The sequence below is a fragment of the Aegilops tauschii genome, chromosome 4 (assembly GCF_002575655.3).
Source record: "Aegilops tauschii subsp. strangulata cultivar AL8/78 chromosome 4, Aet v6.0, whole genome shotgun sequence".
Classification (NCBI taxonomy): domain Eukaryota; kingdom Viridiplantae; phylum Streptophyta; class Magnoliopsida; order Poales; family Poaceae; genus Aegilops; species Aegilops tauschii.
This window is the reverse complement of record NC_053038.3, coordinates 918,967-929,879: the sequence shown is the minus strand read 5'-3', so window position 1 is coordinate 929,879 and position 10,913 is coordinate 918,967. Positions and strand designations below refer to the sequence as shown.

At 46.1% G+C, this 10,913-nt stretch overlaps 1 pseudogene; it reads right to left on the bottom strand.

Annotated features, from left to right (window-relative positions):
* Positions 1 to 5,418: 5,418 nt before the first annotated feature.
* On the bottom strand, positions 5,419 to 10,680 carry LOC109767732 (disease resistance protein RGA5-like; annotated as a pseudogene).
* Positions 10,681 to 10,913: the final 233 nt, after the last annotated feature.

Sequence of the window (10,913 nt, the reverse complement as noted above, 5' to 3'; positions counted from 1 at the left end):
GGTCACTGACCGGTCATGTTTTTTCAATCAAGACGGACACCTCAAAAGGGCATCAAACGCCCGGGCTAACCGGCACCTCTTATATCCAACCCAAATAAGAAGTGCAACTAATCTTTGCAACATAACTTTCGTCGAAAAATTTGCGTCCGGGAATAAAAAGGAAAGAAAAAAGTGTGTGTCCTGCACCCCATCCTAGGATGAGGGGAATCGGAGCACCAGTACTAGATTGAAGATTCAAACTTGAGAGCCACATCCTCGTGCATGTGGCATGGACAAGACTTTCCACAAGTGAGAGTGACATGTGGTGCAACATGTACCGTCTACCGTGTATATATTGCAAAGCGGCGATGGGGACTGAAGACTGTAGCTCGGCTTTGTCCCCGGTAAGTAAGCAAACACGTGCCACAACACAACAAGTCAAGCGCAAAGTGAAGGGAGAGGTTGAAAAAACAGGCAACCCAAAAGATCCACATCGCTGTCTGCCTTGATCTCTTTTTATGGTGGTGGTGGCATTTCTTAAATTTACCACTAGTAGTTGTGAGAGTACCACGTACAAGAAAAATAAGCCCCATCCATCCAACCCACCCATCCATTTGGTACAAACAATTGAGCCGTCCATTTGGTATCAATCCATATCTGTGTCCCTATCAGTCGGGTTGGGATGCTCTGCAGTAACGTATTGTGCAATACGGTTGTTGTATGAATCCAAACCCATGTGTCATTGGCGTTACAACACCGTACAATACTATAGAGGATCTTAACCCGTCCCTGTCATAGAGACACCACACATCGTCGTCGTCGGATCCATCGTTCGATTGTTCCAAGGGTGTGGGTGTGGGTGTGGCGATTAAATCCCAACTACACACATGTGCTGCTACTACCTCATCTTTATATTTTACATTTTGTTACCCATTTCATGATCATGTTTAATTTAGCTAATTCTTTTTACTAACCCCTCTGTCCTTGAATATAAGATCGTTTCTCAAACTAATATAGCTTAAAAATTGTTGTTTTCCATTGCGAAAAGGATCCGAACGGTATGTTTGTATAGACAAATTAAAGAGGAGAGAAGCAAAATTCGAAGCCACCATATTTCATCCTGCGTAAGTTTTTTGCGTGGAACGTACTTGAATATGTAGCGTGTATGGCCAAGCTGCGATGGAGACTCCTCCTTTGTGCCAAATAATCAAACACGTGCCACACCGGCCCACATGACAACAAGTCAAGCAGTTGTAAAGCAGCAGACCACGAGCCGCCCTTCTTCTCCATTTCAGGTTGAAAAATCAAACCACCATTGCAGTGCAGTGTCGTGCCCCCAACCCAAGTCCGTCATATGAAGATTCACATCGCTGTCTGGCTTTGATCTGTGCTGCCTTTTATTTTTAATATGCTGAAGGTGGTGGCATTTCTTAATTTTACCACTAGTACTACTACTACTTAATTTGTACCACCACGTACTAGAAAAATTGTAATTCTAGCTAACATCCACCCATCCACGATGTTCAGACAATTGAAGTTCGTCCGTCCATTTGATATCCATCTAATCCATGTCCTTGTCTTGAGCGTCGTCGCCGGCTGGATACTTCTCCCTCCATGGATCCGTCCATGGCCGCTTGCATGTGGCGATCAAATCCGAATTACACATGCTGTGCTATGTCATCTTCTAACATAATGTTTCGTCATCATCATATATTATAAACGCTCATCTGAAGCATAAAGCAACCCAAATATAATTAAAAAGAATCGCATAAACGGACGAGCACATATGTTACATACAGGGGCTGCTAACAGCCAGGTTTATTTTATCAAGGAACCGACATCCAGCATTTCATCAATTAGCCATGGATTACATTGTTTTTCGTTGCAAAGAAGAAGATCGAAAGGACACATTTCTATACTTTTAGACAAAAAAATGAATGAGAAAACAAGCAAGAGACACCAGCTGGCTCCCTGATGAAATACTCATACTACTGGTGGAGTAGAGCAGGGTGAGAGTCTAAGAGCAACTCTAGCAGACCCGCATAAATCGCAAACCCGCAAAATTCCGGCAAATATGCGGGCTCGGCTCATTTTTCCGGCCAGAACAGAGCCCGCATACTCGCCCGGCCCGCAAACCGCACGCCCCGACCGCTATAACTGCCGTTCCGCGACTCGTTTGCGGGTCCAAACCCTATCCCTCGTCGCCGCCGAGCCCCGCGATTCCCCTTCCCCCTCTCTGCATTTCTCGCCGCCGGCGACCACCCGACCCGCCTCCAGCCGCCATGTGGGGCCGAATGTGGAGCTCCGGACGCGGCTCCAGCAGCAGATCCGGCGGCGGAAGGGACCCGGAGCGCGAGCGGCGCGTCCGATCCGACGGCGCGCTGAAGCGTGGGGCCCGGAGGTGGACCAACCGCGGCATGTCGCCACCGGCGAGCTTCCGGCGGAACGAGACGGAGGAGTACAACCGCCGGCGCGCGTCCTTCTCCTCCGCGAGTTTTTTGTACGCCAGGAGCTCTTCCTCCTCCGGCGCGGGCCTTCTTCCCATGAAGAGGGAGTGGTCGGAGGATGAGGAGGAGCCGGAGGAGCCGGACGCGTTCGCCTTCGTCCCCGTGAAGGAGGAGCCCGCTCCGCTCGGCTGCCGCGGAGTCATCGGGCCGGAAGACTACATCGTCGACGTCGACGCCGTTGCGGCCGCCATCGCCGAGCGGAGCGTGCGCGAGGAGGCGGAGCGCCAGCGCCACGCCGAGGAGCTCGAAGCCCTCCAGTGGCGGGAGGCGGTCGCCGCCAACCTCACCGCCAAGGAAAAGGCCGAGGAGTGGCGCCGCATCCGCGCGGAGCAGGCGGCTGTGTACGTCGACCTGTGCAGCTCCGGCGAGGAGGGTTGAGCGTCCGGCTCCTCCACGGCGTCGTCCATTTTGCCGTGACCTCGCTGCCGTCAGATCCGACCCCTCTAATACTAGTTTAACTTAGTATGTAGTATAACTATGCTTGTAGTTTGCTGATCATGTGATGAACTATGTAGTATGTGCTGAACTATGTTTGTGCAATTTCTCCCGCGAAAGTGTTTTTTCAAATTACGTAGGTTTAGATACGGGTCTGTTCGGGCGCGCTAGTTTTCGAGCCGCAAACGCGATCTTCGTGAAACCGCAAACGCGTTTTGCGGATCAAATTTATGCAGGGTCTGCTAGAGTTGCTCTAATACGGTGAGTGAGTGGCAGTGAGTGATGGCTGTCAGATCTGAATCTCGGCTACCATTCCTACTATTTGGATACATACACCACCAAAGTCCAAAGAGTAAGCACTTATTAGCTACCAGGAGTAACTAACTAACTAAATACATGAATAAAGGATAACTCACTTGCTTCCTTCATCTCAAAGCAAACTTCTCTTATTACTACTCCTGCACAACATTATCATTATTATTATCTTCACAATAAAGGTACTGCATTGTGTAACAACCAACTACATAACTCCCAATTACCTTTCTTTCATCTCCATCGCTGCTTTCTCCTATTCGTCCTGAAATACACCGTCTTTAAAGAGACCATCCTCACCGACGACGGATCGCTTGTCCTCTTGCTCACGCTCCTAGATAAGTTGTTGTGAACAAAGTTTACATGTACTCCCTCTCCGTCCCATAATAATGTTAAAAACGTTCTTATATTTTGGGACAGAGGGAGTACTAATTTATAGTTAGTTGTCATGCACGCACACTTAGGCATATAATTTAGCTCAAGAATGTGCACCACCCACGCGATTCCCTAGCTGGCCGCAGCATGTGAACAATATTGACATATACTCCCTTCATTCAGAATTACTCGTTCAAGAAATGAATGTATCTAGATGTATTTTAGTTGTAGATACATCCATTTTTGTGACAAGTAATTCCGAACGGAGGGAGTATTAATTTAGAGTCAGTCATCGTACTCGCGAGTCTAGGCATACAATTTAGTTTTAGAAAGTTCACCAACCACACGACTCCCTAACTGGCCATACCATGTGAACAAAGTTGACATCTGATATTAATTTAGCATCAGTTTATCGTGCCCGCACGCATAGGCATTCAATTTAGTTTGAGAATGTGCGTCGCCCATTCAATTTAGTTTTGCTTGCCTGGAAGCTCTTCAAGAGGAAGCTGGTCGACAGGGGTGTAGTCGAACTCAGGGTCGTCGTCGGTGGTCTCGGGGTCAACCGGAGAAGAAGGAGGGGGAAGAAACAATAAATACACGGCAAACAATTGCAACATAAAGCACCGTTGTATGGGTAAACATCATGATCCTCGACGTCGCTTTTATCTAAATGGTTAAATGCTTGATGTCATCTCATGTATATCATGATTTGCATGTCCTTGGGAAGGATATTCACCCGACACATGTGAGTGATCGCATTTTCCTTTCCATTGGTTTATTTAACCTTTCAAAATAATTTATATGATCTAAGCAGTGATAATTCCCTGCTTGTGTAAACACCTCGGTGTATAACTCTATCAGCAAAAGCCTGTTACTATTGTTGATGACATTTCGATAACCACCGGTGGACGAAAACTTTGTCTATCGGTCTGCCTTGTCTTAACGAGCAGGAAACTAGTTCTTTTCGTCCCCGCCCTTGGTACCGACGTTGTTGCCAACATAGCTGACAAAAGTTGTTCTCTGACAAACCTTGTATCGTGATAGCACAAGATGCCACTACCCTCCTTATTCGTAATCCAGCCTTACTCACAGGTCCACAGGACCGGAAACCTGGTTCTGATACCAACTTGTGACGCCCCTGATCTCAACCGTGCACTAATCATACACGCATCATGCACGATCAAGATCAGAGACTCACCGTAGGATATCACAGATGGCCAGACGGGTAGAGATGGTCAGCTGGCTGGATCAAGAGGGCTAGCCGCCGGAGCCGCGGCGGCACGGTCCCGGGTAGCCAGCGTGTCTCCGGTTGGAGGGCCCGGGCGAGTCGGTCGTCGGTGTGTGACAAGGTTTGGGTCCCCTTCTCCTTTTTCTTGTGCTTGATCTCTTGTCTCTGTCGTCCGTGCCTTCCCTTGTTTGTTCGTCGGTGACGCCATTGTGTTGCGTTTTTTTTATCTCCCTTGTGTTTGGGTTGAGGAACGGCATGGATTTTAGCTAGCTTGTCTTTACGCGTTGCGCGTTTCTTGGGATGCTTGACACGTGGCTTCTTTGTTGTGCAGGTCCTCCACATCCCAGCCTTCCTTCTGTGAACTAATCCCTCCGTTTCAAATTACTCGTCGCTGTAATGGATGTATCTAGAACTAAAATACATCTAGATACATCCATACGTGCGACAAGTAATTCGGAACGGAGGAAGTACTACTTATGTCGTTGGTTTTGTTAATGAAATCGCCCCTCTTTTAATCAAAAAAAGAAAAACACAAAGTACTACTTCTTTTCTCCTGAATATCAGTTAAGAGAGTGTCGGATTGGCTGGTATTCCACCAATTCTTAATCCAAAGTTCCAGACATTGAAACTGCTCAATTCCACCAATTCTTAATCCAAAGTTCCAGACATTGAAACTGCTCAAACGCATCCGTTTGGTGAAAATTGGAAAGGGTAAAATCTCTCATTTCCAAAAGGAAAAAATATTGAGTTTGCACAACCGAGCTATTCAGTGAAACAGCAGCACCATTACTCGAAATACTACAATTCCTTCCTTAATCACAGCACACGTGACCAAATCATTCACATATACCGGGACTCTTCGATGCTGCTGTGGCTTGGAGACGCTGGGGGCAAGGACAACCGCAGCGTTGTGGACACCCCTGGTGCTGCAGTGAAGGAGTCGTCGTCGGTGTTGAGGGCAGAGGGTTCGTCGCTGCTGCTGTGGCTCGCGGCCAAGTTCAACCGCGGTGCTGTGGACACCCATGGTGCTGCGGCGAAGGAGGAGTCGGTGGTGAGGGCAGAGGGTTCGTTGCTGCTAATGTGGCTTGCGGTGGCCACCTTTGCCTTCACACAGGTCGCCCACGGTGCTGCGGTCAAGGGGAAGTTAGTTTTGGCTTTGGGCCCGCGATATTCTCTGGCAGCAACATCGTAGGCGCGAGCCGCTTCTTCGGCGGAGTCATAGGTGCCGAGCCAGACCCGGCTCTTCTTGCCCGGGTCCCGGATCTCAGCGGCGTAGCGCCCCCACGGCCGCTTCCGCACGCCACGGTAACGCGGCGGCTGCGGATGCGGCGGTATCACCTGTTGATCAAGTGGCAATGGCAGGGTCTTTGGTTCTTCAATTTCATTGAGTAGCTTGAGCTCCACATCACTTCGTGTAGTGGCATCTATTTGCAGTTAGCAATATATACTTATCAAAAAGGGTATAGAAATCATTCAAAGATGGGGTGATAAATTTGAATGCAAATTGCATATAGGATACAAATAGAGCATATATGCACATATAAATTTTCCTTCACACATGATGCAGTAGATAAAATAATGTGGTTTAATATAGCTTAGCATGTAAAAATTGTTAACTCTAACTTCAGATGAGTCTTTTGGCGACAAACATCAACACATGTTCTTCTAGACCATTATCTAAAAAAACAAATTCTTTCTAGACATGTTCCCCCTTGAAATGCAAAGTAATTATTACTATGATGGCCAAAACATAGTATAGAAATTACGAAACACAAGCTATTCTTTATTGTTGATAACTGGGAATCATGATTTTGCAGTATGGCCTGGCAAACGCTATCCAATTGCGATAATAGCGCGGATTTTTGCCAAATTTCAACCATTCAGTTGGAAGAAAAAGGGACGGAGGGGATGAACTACGAGATGAAATATGACTATACCTGGGACAGGCAAACGTGAAGATGGCTCCGGTGGCACAGAAATCCTGTTGACAGCAATTACTTAGCATCATTAAAAAAGCGTGTTCACACGTGCTGGAGCTTTGAAAATCTATGGTGGAAGTCATGGAGAAGAAGAGGTCAGATTTGTCTTTTAGAAAGGGAAATTTGTACCTGCTACTTCCGTCAGCATAAATCATACAGTCCACCAATTTTACGTTGATTCTAGGATTGCGTGGATGACTACTAACAGCGGTCATCAAGGCAGCCCTTGCATCAGCACCTCCACCCCCAATTTTTGCAGAGATGTCTTCAAGGCCTAACAATTGCTCGATGCCCACTGGTGCAGTACTATGTGATTCCAGTTCCACTCCAGTGTCATTGAAAACTAGCTTGAGCTTCCGAAGATTAGGCATGGCATCTGCCTCAAACTTAAGCCAAGGTACACTACTCTTGAACTTGAGGTACTTGAGAACTGAGAATCCCGCCTTCTCGAAAACAATCCTTTCAGTAAGCTTTGTGCAGACATGCAGTGAAAGAACAGTTAGTCCAGGCAGTCCTCTGAGAATGTCAAGATCATTCTTCACTAGCTCACAAACTGCGATCTTCAAAATGGAGAGCCTGGCAAGATGTCCGATCCACTCCGGGAGGCTGGAGAAGATGCAAACATGCGGCGATAACTCAAGCCTCTCAAGAAAGGCCGGTGGAGAAGATATGCTACTCAAACCATCACCCGAAACGCTCATACTCATACCATCAACATGAGAGGAGCCTGCAGGTACCAGAGTTACAGACTTAAGATTGCTTAGTTTTCCCAGAATCATCCCCAGGCATTGCATGTTGTTCTTCAGATTATCAGTCTGTACAGTACAACGGGCCAGCTGAAGATCCTGGAGATTTGTCAACTCGCCAAGGCTCTGGACATTCTCTGCTGAGTTACTGCTGAGATCAAAATATCCGAGGGTGTGAAGCGATGTCATGTGGCCAATCCCATCAGGCAGTCTTGTCTCAGCAGGAAGTTTGAGGTGCAGCAAGCGCGGAAAAGATCTTAGATCCCTCATCTGGGTTCGTAATTCTAATATGACGTTACATGTCACTTGCATATATCTCAACCGATAAAGCTCCCAAATTCCAGTTATATCTAAACTGATGCCGTCCTCGTCACCCCAAAAGTGTAGGATTAAAACTTGAAGAAGTTTAAACTCCACAATGGAAGGGACACACTTGAAGATCCCAAAGAAGGCAAGTGTCCGAACTTGTGATAGCCTCATATTTGTTGGTGCCGTTGCATCTTCTGCATTACCAAATTGAAGAGAAAGTCGACGAACCTTGTCGGCAAGTCTTGCAGTTGTCTGAGAATGATGTACTGCAGTGACAAAATTCTATTCTATAGACTTGTGGGCAATGAAGTTAAGTACCATGTGGTGTACTGTGCAGGATAAAACCTCACCGTTGTCATTTAAATGGACAGGCTGGATCATTCTGTTTCTTATAAGCTCATCAAAATATCTCCTTGAGATTTCCTCCACGTTTTTCTCTTCTGTTTCACAGACAATACCTTCAGCAGTCCATTGCTTTACCAAATCGTCCTTCAAAATAATGTAATCTGCTTCATATATGCTGAGATACAACATGCATGCCTTCAAACGCCGAGGAAGATTATTATAACTAAGGTTGAGTACTTGTTCCATCCCTTCAAAAGTAGGACTTGTCCCCAAACCATAACCCAGTGATTTATCTACATAATTCCAGTGCTCTGGTTGTTTGTTCATCCGGCTTGCTAAAATACTGGCAATAGTAACAGTTGCTAATGGCAAACCACCACATTTTCTTATAATACACTATTTGAAACTTCAGTGAGTTCTGGCGGACATTCATGCTGAGGACCAAAAGCTGTATATAAAAATAACTTGCGTGAATCATCGTCGCCAAGTGGTTTGATCGTGAAAACATAGTTAGAATCATAACCACAGCATTTCTGTGCTACATCTTCAATCTCTGTTGTTACTAATATTCCACTGCAACAATTACCATCCGGCAAAGCACATTTAACGATTTCCCATGTTGACGAAGCCCATACATCATCAATTACGATCAAATACCTGATAATTTTTTTTTGCACAGTCATCAGCCTAACAGCAAATATCAAATCAGGAATAGGAAATAAGAAGATTTGTCCCTTTGAAGAAGAAGAATAAACAATGAAGTGTTTGTACAGAACTGCGTAAGAAAAACGCTGATGCAAGATATAGAAGATTCAGAAATTTATAACGTAAGTTCATATTTAGAAAACTAGTAATTGTTTGCAATCATTATGACCCCACCCCCCCAAACAACCCCCAAAATAGCACCATGCACCAAGATGTTGCAGTAACATGTTATATGATGAAAATACATTAGGATCCCGTGTCCACCAAAAAATAATGAATATTACTCCATCAATCAAGAAAGACAAAAAATAAGTGAAAATATCATAAAAACCATTCTTTTAGCATACCACAATCAGTTCCTTATATCTCAGAATGGCAGAAATCTGCATTTTCTAATTACCATATGTAATCAATAGTTTGCCGTGAAAGTATGTACCTCTTATCTTGGAGATGTGTTCTGATACTGCCAATTAGGTTATGCACCTTCCAATTGTCAGGTAGATGGTTCGGCGCAACTTGTGAGAGCAAGCTAATGAGAAGCCTCCTGATATCAGGCCTTTTTGACGTCCGCACAAATGCCCGGCATTCAAATTGCCCTTCAATTTTACGGTACAGCTCATTGACAAGCGTGGTCTTACCAACCCCTCCTGATCCAAGAACGGATACCACCTTGAGCTTGTGCTCTTCATCCTTGCTCAGTGACGCTTCGAGCTTGCTCATAAGGGCATCGATACCAACAAGCAGGTGCTTGGCATGCTCCTCATAGTACAGAGTGGGATGCCAAGATCCAAAAGACACATCACATCTAGTAGCAGTGCTCGTGCCACCATAGTCATAGAAGTGTTGAAGTGCCTCCTGCGAGCGCACGCTAAATTCTCTGATCTTGTTGGCCATCCATAGGCGCAGTTTCAGCTTCTCAGGAAGCCAAGTGGTCTTAGTGTTTCTAAGAGTAAAACTATTCTGACGGCGAGGAATTCTGAAGTAAGATCGACGACTCATGGAATCAGCCGCGTGCTCATAATGGTCGATGCAGTCATCGATGTCATACGACAGTTCACGCAACTCTTTCATCAAGCATTTGACCATTGCTCTAGAGTTGCCGTCATCCTGAAGAATGGTAAGCATCTTCTGGAGATCTTTCTTGATGAGAGGTATCTCATCTTGTGCTCCATTGGGCAGCATGTGGCGATAACGCAATAGCCCATCAAGCTTTGCGGGAAGTTTGGACATGGCGTCCACCAAACCACACAACGGAGCCTCCATTGATATCTGTAGAACTGTGAAGCCAGATACAAAGTCCATATATATCACGGATTAACTAAGTAACAGAATTGAAATGCATTCGTTCAATTAGATTACAATTTACAAATGCTATATATATTATCTATTACTATTCAGGTGGTGATTTCTCAAAAAAAAAAATTAGTGCCCGGGTAACGGGGTAAGACCTCAATCCCGTCCCAAAAAAATAGCGACACCTAAACGATCTACTCCATGCTAACAAAATCTAGAGGAGCCCCCAAAAATGCATACCCAAGATGGACCTGCAGGAGGGGTCAGCGGGAGACGCCGGCTGCAATAAAGGCGATGCGCTCCGGGGCCGAGCGGATGGCGGGGTTGAGGCAGAGTAGCGGGTGCCGCAGTCGGAGCAGAGGAGAAGCAAGACGTCGAGATTCAGATTCCCTCGGCGGCGCGGTCGCCGTTCGGCTGGGGGAACGCCAGTAAAGGCGATGAGGACAGCGGGGCGGAGAAAAAGAAAATAGGACAGTGGGCATCCTTCTCCATTTTAGTTTTCTCCACTGCCTTATCCCCAATCATTGAGAGCTGAGCGTAGCTCAGTTGGCAAGGCGCGAGAGTTGGCAAGGCAGAGTTCGCAGTCAGGATCTCGGCTTGAGCGTTTGGTGCTCCCGAAGTTTTCTTCTAGTATAATATAAAAAAAGACAACACACTAGTCTAGTTTGGTTGGTCTTTTTTTTATCCCCAATCATTAATT